The sequence below is a fragment of the Rhodnius prolixus genome, unplaced genomic scaffold (genome assembly GCF_049639745.1).
Source record: "Rhodnius prolixus isolate KJV_2025 unplaced genomic scaffold, Rpr scaffold_4, whole genome shotgun sequence".
In the NCBI taxonomy this organism is placed as follows: Eukaryota; Metazoa; Arthropoda; class Insecta; order Hemiptera; family Reduviidae; genus Rhodnius; species Rhodnius prolixus.
Window position 1 is genome coordinate 30399359 of NW_027411614.1, and position 16763 is coordinate 30416121.

Consider the following 16763-nt stretch of genomic DNA (forward strand, 5'->3'; position numbering starts at 1 on the left):
CATCACCGTACAGTGAGTCTAGAAGTTCCTAGGAAGAGAAAAGCTATGGGAGACACTGCTAGACTCGAATTCGGAACCTCTGACTAGATTGTGCACCAACACTAAGCTAATCCTATATTTAATGTTAGATTAATAAGTACAGAATTAATTGCATTTCCATTTCTTACAACTTATTTCATTCTGTCTCAATGACACTGTTGTGAGGATAAATGTTGTAAAAGTCCAATATATTCATCGCAATTATAATTTTAAGATACAAATAGAAAAAAAACTGGTATAAAACCATTAAGCAAAACGTTCTATTAAAATAGTTTTTAACCCTATAAGTACCATTATCTTAGTATTTTTGAAGACAATAAATATATTGTTTATACAACAATATTTCCATAAACATGATAAACTTTTACTTACAAAATTTGACCAATTCCAAACTTTTGCTTTTGGGGATATTTGATACCAATGTTTGCACATACTAAGTGGAGTTAATGGGCTCTTTTCATAAACCTTTTGCATAATAGCTTCTTCTTCAACTTTGCTTACATATACAGTTACTTAATTATTCATGCATATTGAAGTGGAATAATGAGACAAACTAACACTAGAATACATTTTTTTTGTTTGTTTTGCTTTCAAAATTTAACTTTAACTTGAAAGCTCAAATCGTAAGTTCTATAAAATCTGGTTAATAACAGAAAGAAATATTCTCCAGGAACGATTTTTTCCTTTTTAACCAATTCAGAACAATTCGCAGAGGCAAATAGCGCAATGCGAACTTTGCTTCTGGATGAGAGTTTTTTTTTTTAAAAAAAAACATCTTAAAAATCAGCATTATCATTGAAAAGAATAGGAAAGTTTAGATGGGGTCACATCTGGGCAGAGAATCCTCTTACCATGGAGATTTATTGGATTGTAACATGGTGTCCCTTACATACTAGTTCACAGCCTTCCTGAATACTACATGTTAGCGTAGAAGGGTTTAAGGGCTGACGTTTGGCTAGACCCTTGCTGCTGTTTATTCAAGTGAACTTAAGCGATTCAGATGTGAAGTTTCAATAATATATATACAACGTTAGTTTCAAGTTTACGAAATAAAATTGAAATGATTAATTTAAATTTTAAAATATTTTTTGAGATCGTATTTGAGCATTTATTCGCCTAAAATTGAGAATTAAACTCAAAAAGAAAAATTCGCAAAGCGCACAATCTCTTCACTAGTTCGAGAAAGAATCTATTTAAAAATCTAATCGAATCAATTTATTATTATTTACTTATTTCAGTTTTCTTTTAAATCCCAGTAATTTTCTCAAAATATCTGCGTTTCTCTTTATTTATTTATATTTCTGGACCATCTTTAGTAACAGAGGCTAAGTCAATCTGTTACCAAGACTTATCCATTTCCAATAGTAAACAAGTTCAAGAGTATTCAAGTTATCCAGTAGACCCTTCCATAAATAATAAAGTTTATACTCTTTCTTAACGTTCACTTTTCTACTTTTGGTATCCTTCTTCTATTAAATTTAAGAGGGTAATTGAACTAAGCTCGGATGCCAAACTCACTGAAAAAGCTTCAAAGGGAAGCTCAAGTTCACTCTTCTTCTGGATTAAACAACCCATTTCCCTACAAAAAATAAAAAAACAATAATAATAGGACTGAGAAACCTGTAAATGTTGTTCCAAAAAATCGTTTGGAACTTTTATGTAAAAGAGCTGAAAAATTCTTTATATCTGTAATAAATACTATATTTTTAACCTAATCAAAACTATTCTTTTCATCTTAAGTACCCACTTAATTTTATTCTTTATAATACAAATGCAGACCAATGCATCCTGAATCAAGGAGTTCTTCTTTCTTAGTAGATTAAGAGAGAACAAATTATACACATATAATAACAATAAAATAACATGATGATCAGCTTTATAATATACTCGTCTTTCAGAAGAGATTTAATATAGTTTTAATTTAAAGGAAATTAAATATATAGTAAAAAAAATAGAATAACTCTACTTCAAATCGCAATTATCATAAAAAGAAGCTAACACTAGTTAACCGTTTTTCAGTTATAAGTTTCTAAACTAGTAATAGTTTTTGACTGTAACTATAGATACAGCAGAAAACGGGAAGAGTAATGATGGTTAAACGTCAATGATAAAAGAGTTTCGAGATGAATATTTCATGGTTAAGTTTGTACTTACAATACATTAGCAGGAATAAGTTTATTTTATAATTTAATATTCAAAAGATTACATTAAAACATTATTACATTATCACAGTTTTTAAAATAAATGTATAAAATAAATATTTTATATATCAATTTTTTTTTTATTCATGTTAATTTGAAGGAATATAATTAGAATTAGGAAATTAAAATGCAAGTGTACGTTTGAAGTTTTTTAAAATATTTCATGGCAAAATGTCTTTTCCAAATTGTATTTTAATAATTAGTGAAGGCCAAACATTCTCAGGCTATATTTAGAATACCGGTTAAGGCCAGAACCCAAGATCAAAGGGAAACCTCTAAAACTGTGTACATAAAATCATTACATCATGACATTATGTGAACATTATAAATGAACCGTATGGACTTGTGTTTTTTGGTATGCTATTAGATTGTCAGTTATTATTGAACTGTTATTTTTATTTACCAAACCAATAAAGATTTTCTTTTTTAATAAAATTACTGCGAATATTTTAAATTAAGCACATTGGCTAGTTTGTATAAACTAGTAGTTATTTATTTGACAAGTGAGAGAAGTACAACTTTATGCTCACGGTGAATGCCCAGGGTGACCATTTCGCTTACTCTCTAGGGGAAGGAAATAGCCACATCTTTTGGTATCTTGATTCCCTAAAGGCATCAAGCCTAATACTTCTACAAGATCACTTTTTATCAGTAATATTTTATATGTATCAGATGTATAAGATACGAATATTTAATCAATTTGATTTAAAATCACGTTTTAGAGATTGGTGAACGTTTTACAAAGAAATAAATAAAATTATATGATCAGAGGAGCTTCTAGAATTTGTTTTTGAGAAAGCGTCTGGCCTAAGAAGTAAATCCATTATTTTTTTTACTTGAAAACTATTCATACACTCACAATACAGTACTATCACGTTCTTAATAGATTGTTTCTGAGAATATGTTTAAAAAATAAGGCAACATGATCTCTTTAAGCTAAAAAAATAAACATAAATAATTGTCAGTCTTGATTAATTAAATAATTACTTGAAGCTCGTATGACTCTGGTTCTCGGACGGCTTCAAGACTAAAGAAGAGCTGAACTGTGGTTAGATATTTTCGTAATCCTAAGAAAATTGACTTCTGACAGAGCTAGTCCCAACACCGTTGATGTGATTATAAGAATAGGATTATCAATTTTAGAGCCACAATTTTCTTAGTCATCAAGAAAGCTGTACTGACCAGAAAGACCTGCGAAGTTAATTCAAGGCTGAATCCGACTTCCTGGAGTATCATTTTGTTTAGAGTTGGTGCAGATTGTCTCGTTACCTGGCATTTAAAGCAAAAGCGTAATGTAACGTCAGTCTGTAGGCCCGGAAACCCACCGTGGGTGAACCTGTGTACCAAAATGCCTCAAAATTAATTATTTCATATCAATATATTCTCAGTATATTTCTACTAATTTATTAGTTCTGGAAAGTACAGTACTGTTAAATTTTAGGGGGTGAGTCTTACACGGAAAGACTTGGTGTGAGTTGCCTTAATTATGAAACGTAATGTTTGTGGCCTGTAAATGCTTACATACGAGTTTGAACAGGATAACTCGAAAACGAAAAACCACTCAACTTGGTATTTCGTTGAGGTATGGTTTTTGTTTAAAGAAAGTTCCGGTCAAAATCCGTTATAGGGAGTAAAATTTTGCCAATTAATAGAATTCCTCTTAGTAAGTGCTTATTACAAGAAACTTTGCTAACACGTATAATCAACTGGCATTCAGCCATATTCAATGAAACTCAGCAAAAGGCGGTTTTATATTGGTCTACATGCCAAATTTCCGTTGATTAATTTTTCAATAAATTAAACAACTTCTTAGCTTTTTGCTTCTGGCTAACATTAGAAGTATAAAACAGAAAATTTAATGCAAAAATAATCTTTATTTTTGGTATTTTTGGGATGAAATTTTTTTATTGCATTATTCGATAATTCATCAAATACCTACGGGTGAAAAATTAGTAAAAAAATGTTTATGGCATTTTTTAAAGAAATAATTAGCAATGAAGAATGGACCAATCACAGTGGAGTATTTGATGTGTGAAATGAGGGCGGTATGTTGTTAACAAGTCCTAACCAAACAGGCCACGCCCCAACCAATTGAGTTAAACAGTACACAAAATGGTGGCGAAGTACTTTCATTTTTCTTACCTAACTTTTACTTTTTCTTAATCTTTAAAATTAATTTATATTAATGTTTTAAAAAATTAGGATTTCTGTAATACCTATTTATTTATTTAGTTTTTAGACCTAGATAGGTCACATACGTACGTGTTTACATACCTAAACATACTAACAAACCACAGTCCAATTTCAAAAAAACGGACGTAAAGCCCCTCTGAAGTTCAAGGCGTTCTTACAATTTGACGACAAATGAATCTTAGTACCCCATAACTATACTTCCCATGCCGATTTGATATGATCAACTGTTGTTTTACGTTTAGTATTAAGCAAATTGATATTAATAGAATTGAAATAATTGCAGTAAAGATTTTTTATCAAAGTTCAGCTCAAAGTAAATACGAACTTTAGACTCACATTACATGAGGAGTCTGCAACATTTTAGAGCTTTTTATTTATGTGACATAGCAAAATATAAATATTGCGCCGATATCGTGAGATAAATTGTAACTGATGTAGAACGTAATTATATTTAAAAAAATCTAATTATCTGATTCCTTGATATAAAGTTTTGTCTTTTTAGGAAAAAAAAGAAGTTAAATAAAGATTTGGAAAAATTTAATTAAATAAAATAAATACTTGAATTTCAAAATTTTTAGTAATTTACATTTACTGGTTAATGAATGCTATTATTTCCTTGTGTAATGTTTAATAGCATCTTTATTACGTACATATGTTAAATCTGTTTATTTCTTTAATTGATTACCAATATAAGCCTGAAATAGGCATACTTCCGTTACAAAATTACGTATATAAATGCAACCTGTGTGTTTCATATCATTAAATAAGAATATATAATACTTCAAAATTATGAGAATTTTAATCACACAGACTATGCCTAGACAAAAAATTCTTCTCCTTAAACCGGAAAGCCAAACTTTTATTTTTCCCACGAGTGCCCTAAATCTAATTTTTCGGGAAAATGTTTCAAATAAAAGTTTGTAAATCTCCAAATTCTTTAACGAAGGAATTTTCATAATTAAAATCCTTAATGGAAATTTAAAAAAAAAAAAATCTGATAAATGGAAGAGATAAACAGATTAAATAAAATACAAAAACCTTCATGTACTCAACCTTCTACCAACCTAAAGCCTATCATTTTCTCTTCTTTTTTTTTTTCAAAAAGGGGGTTGTAATTGAGGAAGCTTATTGCGGATCTAAAAATCTATATTGTTGAAAATGCCAAGTATTAAGGGAGTGTGGCCTCCGTGCTGGAGGGCGTAACATTGACCTTTTATTTATAGCCTCAAGAGATCTATCTACACCACCAACAAACCATATTTACTTAAACGAATCTAAACGGTTGTAGCATATTCGTCATTAATCTTTTTTGTACAATAATCTCAAAGAGAAGAAGTCGCTTTAGTATTTTGTTAATAGAGTTTTTTAAAATTAATTGTGCATGTCCATACATGCCAATACAAAAATGAAAATAATTGTCTATTGTAAAAATAATTTGTCAAAGTTCCATTCAATATGAATTTAGAACATTTATTTATTTATTCACTGTATCCTGAACATCTAGCAAAGTGAATACACAGATTATAAAATATATAATGATTAATAGCCATATCCGTTGTGGCGTGATGAGAGACCCCAGCCATTGCTGGAAATCTTCAGGAGTTAGAATATGGATTGATCAGATCAGTAGATTACGCTTCCATCGCTGTTTTGAGCAACGTGGTAGGCTTATGGGGTGGCTTGCGTAACAGAATCGGGATGACTGGAAAGATTAGTGTGGAAGATAAGGAATCGGAAAGATATGTTGTGGTTTTCATGGAAAGTATCGTTGAGAATCGTAGAAAGGAGCGGTGACGATTCATCTGAGGACTTTGGATGTTAAAGAGTCTGGCGGATCCCCGCAGTTACTCTCCGAATGTCCAAATCTTAGAATTGATTTGTAGATTGTCACTTTTGTATGTGTGTTAACTTATAAGTTCTGCCCAAGAGAACCGTTTCAATGGGTTCTGTATCTTCTACTCAGTGATTGTGTTTGTCGTTTCCAAATTGGTGTACTCTCCAGGAAAAAATCACTCTTAGCGGACTTGGTTGATGTATCATTACAATCAAGCAGTGCAAATTTAATTAGTGCGCAGTTATTCGTATTTGCTTTTAATTCGCCATTGTGGATGCCGTCTAATTATTAGATCGACGAGGTCTTACATATTTTGGAATGCAACTTGGGAGTCTACATTTGAGAATAGTATCGCGGTAACGTCAGCCAAGTAGATATCTTTGTACTATGATGGGTCGGGATGTCTGCTGTATAATTTGGAATATACAGATATGGTCTAGGATGCCGCCAGCTAGAATGTAAGGGGTTGGACAGGTAGGAGTAAGTTTGAAGCAGTACTGGGAACGAGTTGTTTAGCTCAAATAGAAGTCCTGGATGCCATACCTTGTCAAAAGCTTGAGCGATATCCATGAAGAGCCCTATCTGGTTTATACTCCCTGGGTTCGAAGCAGATGGTATCCACTTCACGGGGAACCACTGTTAGTTGGGTTATGAAGTAATAAAGCTGAAAATCAAATTTATGAGAAGGGACAGTTTTAGTATAATAATAATAATAATAATAATAATAATAATAATAATAATAATAATAATAAATTATAACGCGGTTAGCGTATTGGATTCCCACGCGAAGGTCCCGGGTTCGAATCCAGCTTCTGACCCTTAGATTTTTTCTTCCTAGGAGCTTCTTACAGCCGGCAGTGCACTGAAAAAAGCTCCGGGCGCCAATAACCTCAGATGATGACGCGCCTTAAATCATTAAAACAAAACTAATAACACCAAGGCAATGTAAGTAAAATTCAAGAATGTAATATATAATTATATAAAAATTAATAAAATTAAAGTCAATAATTATACCCAGAATCGGCTAAAATCCACAAAAAGTACTTAGATATTGCAGCAATTACGCAAAAAGTGAAATACCTAATTCAATAAATTAAATATGGACAATATACAAAATCAAAAGTTTTCAAATTTTAGTTTATTAATAACTGATCAAATTTTTCTAACATTCCAGAACGAACTGGAGTTTATGGTTGCAGAATAAAACTGTTAAACCGCTGGAATCAATAACTGGCGAAACAATTCGCTTTGGGACCATTCAAAGAGTACATTGGGTTATTGTGGAATTCCTGTCTACCTAGTTAATTAGGTTAAGTGATAAAAAGTTTTAATAACTTGCCATGGCCATTTAGTTTTCCTATTGCATGAAATTTAGAGGCAGAATGTTTACCTTCTGTCTGTCGGTAAACAGTAGGAAAAAACAATCTTGTAATGCTTCTGTTACCGCTCCATGCACTAGAACCCCTTCTAATCCTGAAAACTGTCAACTTCTGAATTAAAAATGATTTCTGAATCATAAATCGTCCCTCACTGGCAACCATTTCTCAGTGAGCAGCATTCCAGCAGGTGTATGAACCATTTATGAAGGAATAGCTCATATAGAATTCTATGTTGATGATTTCCAGCGTTTGTTAAAGAGTCCAATGTAAAGTTTTTTTCTCAAATTTCCTACCACTTGGTCTTCAGATGAAAATCTCCAGAGTTTTTAATATTGCTAAATCCTGCACAACATAGGCTCTTACTACACCATCCTACTAGACCAAACTGTTGTTACAAAAGATCTAAATGTCCCTATAAACCATCTCTGCTGCTTCAAACTCTTCATCATCTTTTCTACAAGTCACGTATCCTTAACAATCAGCAATATCAGAACATAACACCCTGACGAAACCAATTATTACATTTTACTGGTAGATGAAAATGATACAGGCAAATTATTGCTAATGCGACATCGTAATAACCACTGATGCAATAACCACTTAACCTATGAGTTCTTCTAATAACTTTAGATTTCTGTGTAGAACTCTTCAATGCGTCAATCCAGGTAAACCGTATGTTATGATTAGAAAGACAATTTTATCATGAATAATCTCTAAGGCCTTGCAGCCAAAACAGTATCTTCTGTTACAGATTTGTTTTTAGATTGAGGGACCCCCAAATTTTTTATTCAAGTAAAATCTCAATGTCTGAAAGTTGATTCAATCACGCGCTACATTCTCTAATCTAATGAATAGTAAAAATATAAATTGTAGAAGGGTAAAAGATTCTGTTACATGAACTGAACTCATATCTCAATATCATTAAGCAAGATGAGACTATTAAAGCAAGAGTAAAATGGGTTACATTTCACATAATAAGGATCTATGTATCTTGATATTGTACGACGTCTAGTTACTCTACAGAGGACAGAAATAATAGAAGATTATGTAGAGATAGTAGATCATAAGCAAAATTTATATAACAGCGCTACAATGTCTCTTCCGAGAGATGGTGTACAATTTACTATCCTACTTGTGTACAGAATCTAACTTGTACATACAAGACTAAAAATATATTTTTTTCTAGTTCTCTAATAATATTTCGCGTTGGAAACACAGATATGCATATTCTCTAAACATTATATATTTTCTCTAATTTGGAAATTGTTCTTCTTCTTGGGCTTATTTCTAACCTAACACCTCAAATTCTTTACCGTATCAGAAAAAGATTCGGTTCTGTCAGCAATTGATATAAAATAATCTTAAAATATTTACATTATACAAGAATTTAATGAAAATCAGATAATACCAAGAGTGCTTTTTACAGAATAGTCGACGAAGTTTTCTGGATAAGGCATTAAACATTGGCTAGAATTAGAATAGCCATGAGTGTAATAAAAGAACTTTTCTATTTCAATCGTATTGTTATTGCATTGCACCATATTAAAGCTATTAAAATAATTATTTGCAAAAAGTAACAATTTTGTTGAAGGATTTAATCTTTTCTCGTTGTATACAAGTAGAACTTACAAATAATTAACAAAAGCAAAAGAATAAAGAAGTAAAACAAGTCTAAATAAACTAATAGTTTTTACTCAAAGGTAAAATAAAAAATAAGTACAAACACTTCTTTAAAACTGATGAGCATTTGAGGAGATCCCCCCACGGGACCCTCGGATGCACGCCACCATCAAAAAGAAAACCTAAATTTAAATAATAATAATAACCAATAAGAAAAAACAAAAAATAAACAAGAGAAAAATTTGTGAACTTAGTGAATCGTTAAGTAGATAAATGATTTATCCAACAATTTTTCAGCTTAACGAACACAAACGTATTTTAAACAATTGATTTCCTGATCATGTTAGGGACAATCCTTGTATCTGGAAACTAACGAGAGAAAAAGTAACATTGGCCAAAGCACAGGCAGCCCGCGAGGCACAAAGAGATCGTTTGAATTCTGTCTTCTGCCTTTCATATCCTAGTGAAAGTTCAGACAATGGTTGGAATCTCTTAGAAGCTCTACAGTAAATTGCAACAGTCTCAAATGGCCAGACATTTCGTCGTTGTTGCATGGTACGTATATGAACATTAGAATATATTCTTGAAAAATATTATCTATAATGCACTCATGGATTATTCCATTCAGGCTAATTATCGTAAAACTTAAATAAAGTATGTCTATGGAGAAAACTTAATATTTTACACAGTTAGTGCTTAGTCGCGTTTTATTACTGTAGATCTAACTTTCAATTATAAGGTATTGAGTTATGAAGGATTCAGTTAATAAAATATCTGTATAATTATATATTTCGAAATGTTTTTAATTAGATTTTCCAGAAGGAGTTTCCCGTAAATTGTGAGCAAGAAAGTGAACAAAGCACACGTGACGAGGGTTTTAATAAGTGATTAAAACCTAAATTAGTATAATAAACTAGAAATATCATAAAGGTTTTATACACTTTAAATATTATCAAGTTTATACTTTAATAAGAACAAAAAACTCGGGAGAGTTATTAATTAGCAAGCAAAGGCAGATTTACTTGGACTATAAAGCTCGTATATAAAGAAAGTGGGTTTTTCGGATTGAATGAAGAACCTGGAATACATCAATACTGTACTGCGTAGGAGGCAAACTGAGATTGAAAGGCAGGGACAAATTATACTCATTGATATCAACAAACACTTGAATCTTATAAAATTTAAGAATAGTATACCTACATTTTAATGGACACTATGCCTCAGATTGAAAAATGTGACTACCGCTATATTTTGTTCAGGAATTTGGTAGTTTTTGAAAGTAAGAGAAGTGGAAGTCAGAACTTTAAGTACAGTAGAAACGTCTCCTTTTGAAAACTTCTTCACTACTGAGCAAACATTCTCTCAAATAAGTATTTATGAAATAGTTTTTCCATTAATTTGAACTCACGAGACTTTAAAAGGATTTCTAAATAAAAGGCGGTGCAAATAACAATATATAGTTCTTCATACTTAAAAATACAAAAAGAAAAAGATAAAATGACATAAAGAAGATAATCAATCTAATGGGTAATAAAGAAACTTGGTAAGAAAAAAAAGAAGCAAACAATGGTTAAATTATGGAAACATAAAATGGAAAGTATGATATCAAGGTGTAGCATGTCAAGCTACCATTTTGGTTTGGTAATGATTCTGTGTCTGCTCGTTTTGTATAAACAGCAAAACGTTTCACAAAAGGCAATCATTTTGCAAATAACAGTGAAAAGCGTGTTCTAAGACAATCTTACACTTTATGTCGGCCAACAAGAACAACACTTCAATGCAACTTTTAGTTCTAGTGCTCCTACAATTTAAGTTGGAGTCTAATAATATATGGAACTTTCCTTCGATAACAGTAAGTCATATATCAATCTGTACCAATTCCGATCATGAAAGATTAGATCATTTTTATCATTTTTAAACAGTTAAATAAATTGAAAATTTGGTTAGGTTCGCAGGGCTGGATAAATCAAAGTTAAGAAAATATTTAATTCCAATTGAATATTTTATTCAAATTTATTTTCATTGAATATTTTAATATTATTTTGCGTTAATTGTTCCTATATTATCGGAGTCCTATAATTAAGGGCTCTAGAATCTTGTACAAGACACTGAGAGAACTACCCGACTCAACGCTTCATTGTCACTAAGAAAAGAAAGTGCTGCAGGCCAGTTCTTCATTTCTGCCGTTCGCAAGTCTAGTAATTATCTGTTGAAATATTTAACTTATATCAAGCTTTCTACAAGCTTCTTGTCAATTGTGCAAAAGCTTCTTGTTGCAGTTGTGGTCGATTTATTAAGTGTTGCTAGGGATCATTTTGAAACTTCGGGAGACTCGTGATTGCTTTGACTATGGCAAGACTATTGGTTTGTCAGCGTACCCAACTGGTGAAGATAGCGATGTTAAGATCATCTTCAGATTACCATTATTGTGAAAAAGTGCTCTTACGGGACAACTTATTAAATCGTGCAAAACCTAAAAATTCTAAGCACGACTTTAAATATATGGTGTTAAGTTTCATATTTCAATTTAGATGTGAATTTTTTTGAAACATTATTTGCACTAAAAAGATAGTTAATTTAATAAAATTGCAACATTAAAGAAAGTAATCCTAGAACCACTAGAAAATACCCTGAGAAAAACGTCAAACAAAAATTATAGACCTCAGTGTTTTATCTTTAAATAAAAGTCTTGGATGATTGCTCAGCAGATTACAGAAAACTCAAGATGGCTGTGCATTTCTCATTATCATTTTACTTATATTAGAATGTTAGAGTTTTTCCTGTCAGTAATTGGTGTATCATGTTTAAAGACATTTTGAGAAAGTCTGTAGGTCATCAGAACTTCCGCTGTCATGCCATTTTCTTTATCGTTTGAGTTTCAGCAGCTCATTTCATCATCGTTGAAAGTTACTGATCCATACATTGCATTAAAATAGTAAATAAAGAGTAATCGTCAAAGCCTCCATTCCCTAAGGAGAAACCTAAAACAATATTTTTTTTTTTAAAGAAAATGTTTTAATTCAAGTTGTTGAACTACTGTAGATTAATTCAAACGGTAAGCCATGTTCGAAGAAAATCTTAAACTTTTTTGGGGAATTTTTTTTGAAAAAAAACTTTACATTCGGTTCACACACCACCCGATTTTTTCAGAAAACTTATTAAAGAGAGTTCCCTGAGGATACCTAAATAAAATAAGAAATAGAACAACGAGTTAAACAAAAAAGAAAACAAGATAAACTGACCTCTATCTTTCTTCTATTTCGCTGAAGTTTAATGAATCTAGATTGGCCCTAACCTAACTTTTTCTTATCGCAAACTGTTACCCTGATACTTTTTTTTTTAAAAAATAGTTTCGGTGAAGTTAAAATTCAGAAGTGAAAGTAGAAGAAAACTGCAGTTACATGGCAACATCTATAGTTTGAAGGAAGTGGATTCCAACTGCCTCTAGGGAACTGAAGCGAAAGGGACAAGTTCCTAGAAAATTAAAATTGAGCACTAAAGGTAAATTGAATTGGTTCTGTTTTCGACCCAATACCATGTCCAGGCTAACCTACCTTCAATTACATCTCATCCCAGAACGGATAACTCTCCATTTGAAGGCCGCCATCTATGTTCCTCCTCTCTCTCAGGTTGGGTGGCTCACAATTGTGGAATTGCTACAAGAATGTCACAGACCACTTCAATAGTTTTTGTGTTTCTTAGACATGGTTGACGGTGAAGCTTACTTCCTCGCCTTCCTGATCATCATTCTGTGACAGTTTCCTCCCCGCCTATAAGATCAAAATCTGGCGGAAAAGTAAGCAGCGGATTTACCGGGCTCTTTATCGGATGCAATTATTCATAGTTGGTTGATTTTAAATCTTATTCCGAATTCTTACAGTCACCTGATCATTTTATTTTGATCTAATTTACATTTACAGTATATCTAGAGCTCCTAGATTAATTTTACCTTGTCGCAATCTTGATGGCAGTTTTACAACTTGGTGATTGCAACTATAAACAAAGCATTTATTATTAGTTGTTTCCGAAAACGCCATCAAACTACCATTTTTTTTTACCTAATCATTTGTTTTTTAATTCTGTAAAATTTGAACAAAAAAAATCCATAATTAGCGCCAAAAATTGGTGAATAGGGAAATTGATTTTATAAGAAGAAGTTTCAGACTCTCTCAACAGAAAAAAGTGCAAAATTATATTGAATCAGAGATGAAAAGAAAACTGCCTTCAGGGCGTTGCCTGTAGACTGCTTTTGTAGTTTGGTCATCTCCTCAGAAAGAGTGAAGATTGATGGCCTAAAAATGGCAAAAATGCTCTTATTTTCGTACCCTCTAGATTATGGGAGGAGAAGTCGGAAAAAGGACATAAGAGAGGAATAGGTCGGAAGAGCATTGTAGGAAGGTAATTGGATCGATAAGGGTTCATGGAGGAACTGCGTTTTGGGAAATGGCATACTTATATTTTATATTGTTATTTGCATCAATAATAATAAATTCCTTGGACTTTATTTCCAGCATTATTTTTAGGTATTAAATATAAGTTTAATCAAAATAAAAATTGTATAATGTGTAAATCGGATGGTGATAGTCTCGAACATTTTTATCTGAACTGCCTCCCGCTGGCATCTTTACGTGAAAAGTGGCTATCTAAATATTTCACCCATTCCGATAGATGAAAATGTTTTGGTTGTAAGCTGTAAAGAAAAGATAAATAACATTTTTCTTGACACTATTCAAGCACTCCAGCTAAGGCTAGAATAGTAGGTGAAAACGTGTGCTCTAAATATTATGTATATATTTAATAAATTAGAAGTTTACTAAATGTTCTTTGTCAGCAGTTAACACTGGTTAATGCATTTCAGGTATTGAAAATTTCTAATTTCAGAGTAGCTGCATCTAAGTAGTTGTTCTTTTTACTTTAAATTAATAAATAAATATGTATCTGTTATTTATATATCATTATTCTATATTTTAATTATTTTAGAGTAATTCAGGATGTAATGGTTTTAATTTTTAATTTGAGATTACTTAATTTTTGTAAAATGTTGAACATGTGCAGGACAGTCTCCTTGCCACAAGATGTATTTTTCTTTAGGCAAATAACATTTATTGTTATTAAGTTATTTTCTTCTCTTAAGTTCATTGCGTTCATGTAGCTTAGTTTCCCTAGGAAAATCCATCTTAAGACAGTTCTGAGGGAGAGATGGAATCACTTTTCTTTCCTCTAATGTGTCATTTCAGTACATTATATTAATTGGAATTAGTATGTAAATAAAATTCAAAATTCAAAGACAACTGGTCTAGCGGAGCTGCCAATTAACTGAAAAGAGCTTGTAGTAACTTTTCGAAAACTGTTCTTCTGATGTTCTCTCCAACTTCATTGTACATGTTCTAATACTTTTAGGAAACATTTTCGCAGAATATTTAAGCGGGGATCTTAGAAACGACTGAAGAACTTAGGTCTTTTTCTGATTTGTGGACTATGTTCTTCGGATCCGGAATAATATTTATGAGCATGAAATGTTTAAGAAAGTCACCCTGCAACTGCACACAATTACTTTTTTTTTTTGAATAATCAGTAATTTTCCGGAGAGTATACAAAAGATATAATATGAAATTGGGTTACCAATGTTGTTATCGTTAGGCCCATCACTTTGTTGAAACAAACTTAGGGAATGTGATTTATGATAATGGAGAGATGTGATGTCACACTTTCTACAACAGTATCTTTTGAGCGAATCTTAGGTCGTGTGGTGTACAACAAAACCTTCCTACAAAAAGGAGTGCTACAGAATTCCACCCGTCCACTACAATTTGGATTCTCGACGGTGGGTTGTACGTGTTGATCATAAATATTATCCTTCTTTCTACATTCCACTCCATTTTTTATTTATTTATTTTTTTATTGAGTGCAGTGGTGTATTCTGAATTTTAACCTAAGCCATAGAATCATTTATTTTTGTTACTAGAGTTTTCGCTCTTCTACAGCTTTTTAAAATTCAATTAATTCGATTTATTTAACTAGAGCTGCATACGAGTGCAATAGAAGTCACAAATATATGAATATAATGTGAAAACATGAGTGAATATGAGGCAAAAACGAACTATCCCCTAAACATGGTGCTACTTCGGAATAGTCTCTAAAATTTATTGTCCATTTATGTCTTCTTTGTTCAAAAATTGCAGTTAATTATAAATGATCAATATTGCAAAATAATGCAACAACCGCATAATGTAAGTTCACACAACTTTGGAGGACAACGAATTAGAGGTATTAAAAAAAAATAAAAAATCTTACAAAAGTTGATCTCGCAAATAGCCATCTGCATAGTGCTGCACTCTTGAGATTTATTGCCTAACTTAATAATCATTTCACGTTGTTTATAAAAAGCATTTTCAATTTTGAACATTGCGAAATGTATTTTGCCAAAAAAAAACTTATAATTTTGCCCAAAATTAATAAATTATAAAATAATCGTAGGACGTGCACTGGATTCACCAAGAATTCGCCTAAGAGTATATGATGTTTTTATAGTTGTGTAATTAGTCTTGTATTTTGTTCTAAGTCTGTAATCAAAGTTGATCTTTATATTACATTCTTATTTTGTTTTCATAGCTATTATCATTTTGTACTGACCGAACTCTATTTGTAAAAACTAATGTTTAAACAAATAAATTATTATTATTACATGAGCCCAAGTTAAGCTACCAATTCCTAGTACACGTGGAGGAGTCTATGACTGAATCGCTCTTTGTAGGTCATTTACGGTTCAACTTCACTGAACCATTTGTTGGGAAGACAGGATTGTAAAGAGAATAAGTGCCTCAAATACAAGGTTTTCCTTCTACAGGAAGCAATTCCATAAGCCATTTTGTGGAATTACCACAAACTTTATCAAATTAGGTAAAAGCATTCTTAATGGCAGACCTGGAAGCGAAGTGGTCTATAACATCAACCAGCCATAGTTTTTGTTTTTACTTTCCTAATCTATTTATCTGTAAGAAATATTTCCAAATGTTTTAGATTCATTCAGAGTATTTTTGTTTTGTTTTGTTATCTATGTAAACTATCGTTACATAAATACCCATCTTTTTTGAAGAAATGACAGATTTATTTCTAATGTTTTATGCTAAAGTAGAATAGTTTCAGAACAAAAAAGTTAAAATGCAATATCGAAATACTTCGAGAAATTAGAAAAAAAAAGAAGAAGTAAGCCTTACCAAAAACCTCAAAAAAATATTGCGCAAAAGTTGACCACATTGTAACAATCTCTCCTGCAGTTGTTGCGGAAAATGAAAACTATATAACAAAATGGTAAACAATAGCAATAAAATGAACTCTGAAGCGCAATAAAAATACACATAAAAAGAACAAAAAGAGATTTTGTTCTATCAATAGGGCCTTTTGGCTTTCTATTGGCCTAAGTTGATGAAAAAAAGGCAATAATCTTATTCCTATTGGCCAGAATCCTAGGTACCTAACCATCTAGTCTAGGTAGCT

The 16763-nt window shown here is 31.6% G+C and overlaps 1 protein-coding gene and 1 long non-coding RNA gene across 5 annotated transcripts in view; both read right to left on the minus strand.

Moving 5' to 3' along the window:
• LOC141455315 (uncharacterized) overlaps window positions 1-16763 on the minus strand; it is a 142993-nt gene that overhangs the window by 68874 nt on the left and 57356 nt on the right. The gene's annotated exons all lie outside the window — the stretch shown is intronic.
• Window positions 1240-13752, minus strand: LOC141455321 (uncharacterized). Its single transcript, XR_012459194.1, has 2 exons — window positions 12821-13752; window positions 1240-1618 (listed from the first exon to the last, which is right to left on the minus strand). It is a non-coding gene; the product is annotated as an uncharacterized lncRNA (long non-coding RNA).